The sequence below is a fragment of the Athene cunicularia genome (genome assembly GCF_003259725.1).
Source record: "Athene cunicularia isolate RWA chromosome 11 unlocalized genomic scaffold, athCun1 chr11_part1, whole genome shotgun sequence".
Lineage (NCBI taxonomy): Eukaryota > Metazoa > Chordata > Aves > Strigiformes > Strigidae > Athene > Athene cunicularia.
Genome location: NW_020799113.1, coordinates 8,894,160 through 8,895,792, shown reverse-complemented (window position 1 = coordinate 8,895,792; position 1,633 = coordinate 8,894,160). Strand labels below are relative to the sequence as shown.

General features: G+C 49.7%; 1 long non-coding RNA gene across 2 annotated transcripts in view; it reads left to right on the top strand.

The window, feature by feature from the left end:
• Positions 1–1,330, top strand: part of LOC113484427 — a 37,493-nt gene extending 36,163 nt beyond the window's left edge. Inside the window, exons 3-4 of one of the 2 annotated variants that reach the window (XR_003399217.1) lie at positions 725–773; positions 1,256–1,329. This is a non-coding gene — a long non-coding RNA (uncharacterized LOC113484427). Of the gene's footprint in view, positions 1–724; positions 774–1,255 lie in introns of both variants that reach the window. The other variant, XR_003399218.1, reaches the window with a different exon arrangement.
• Positions 1,331–1,633: the final 303 nt, after the last annotated feature.

The window sequence follows — 1,633 nt, the reverse complement described above, 5'->3', positions numbered from 1 at the left end:
GTCCGCGCGGCGGCGGCGGGAAGGTGCGGAGGGCTGCGGCCGCCGCTCTGAGGGGGGACGGGCGCCGCCGCCGCCCCGGGGAAACCTGAGCGGGTCCTCCGGGGGGGCAACCGCAGCAGCGCCAGGGGCAGCAGGGCTCGGCGAGCGCCAGGCGTCGAGAGGCCGCTTTGGCCATTCGGCCTGCCGGCGGCGGGCTCAGCCCCGACGCCAGCAGCCTGCGCGCCCACGGCTCCTGCTGGACGGCTTCTGTGACCGGCCACCCTCCCGCCGTGTAGCGCTCACTTTCTCAGCGCTGTCTCCACGTGAATCTTCTCGGCGGTGCTCCGCCGACTGTTGGTGCTTTATTAGTTCTGGTAGTGGGATAATTTAAAGGAAGAAACATTTTACTGCTTGTAATCAGTACTGACAGCCTGTGGCCAAGTTAAAATCATCAAGGCAACGCCCAAACGCTGACTGCTTCGTTGCCGCTTTTACTTCTCTTGCGTCTTCTCTCTCTTTCCCGCCCGCTTTGTTTCAAACCTGGCTGGAAGGCGTTAGCCCCCTCAGCTGGGCCTGCCCTGCCTCCTTTTGGACCTGTTGGTGCTGAGGGGCCTACAGCCGTGGGCGTCGCCCCCCGGCCTCCATCAGCCCCAGGTGCCTTGGTGGGCAGGCAGTGAGCTGTTGGTCAGCTGCAGCTGGAGTTATCAGTTGGCAAGCTTAAGGAAATAAATATTTCCTCACACAGGAGATGGAGCTTAAATGTTGGGGTACTTCATTGCAGCAAGAATGCCAAGGTAAATAAAAGGAAATAATGTCATGTAGTAATTCACATATCTTTTGCTCTGTGAGCAAATTGCCCTCATAAGAGTGTCAATGGATGATGTCTCCTCTGCTCTCAGATGAAATCAGAAAGTTAAATCGTATCTTGGGAACCCGGGGTCTTCCCTCAAGCTGTAACACCCAGGGGTTAATTGACAGACATCCCTGGTTTATTCCTTGTTTGTAAGTCAAGATGGATACCTTCCTGAGAGAGGTTCTGCATTCGGAGAGTATCCTCATGTGGGTGACCTATCCTGAAAGTTCTCAGGTTAGACAATTTTCATAAGATGATGATGCAGTATCTAGGAGGTGTGTGTCAGTGGGGCAACCAACATGGTAATGGAAATTGGATGTGGTGGGTGGCATCAGTAGGAGAAGAAAGATCTGGTTCTTTACCTCAGTGAAGGAAGGTGGAAAGTTTCTGTGGTGACATCGATCTGATTTTGTTTGACTTTAGGATGAAAAGTATGACCTGAAAACTGGTGAATCATTTGAGGAAATCAGTGGACTGTTCTTAGAAAGCTGATAATCGTAAGTGATTTTACTATATAAAGCTGCTTTATTCTGTTGCTGTTACAGAAAGGCTTATTGATTTTCAGAGGCTGAGACTTGTTTCCTAAATTGATCTATCACTCTGTGGAATTGTTGTTTCTAAACGAACTGCCTCACTAACTACTTCTAAAATGTCCTTTTATTGAATTACTATGTACTTTTTATAAGGAAGCATTTTACAGGAAGAATTACTTTCTGAACTATGTAAACAGTACTACTGTTCCCCTTTAAAAGGCAGGGAAATGCAAAGACTAGAAATGAAGTTTCGCATGTTCAAAAGTAA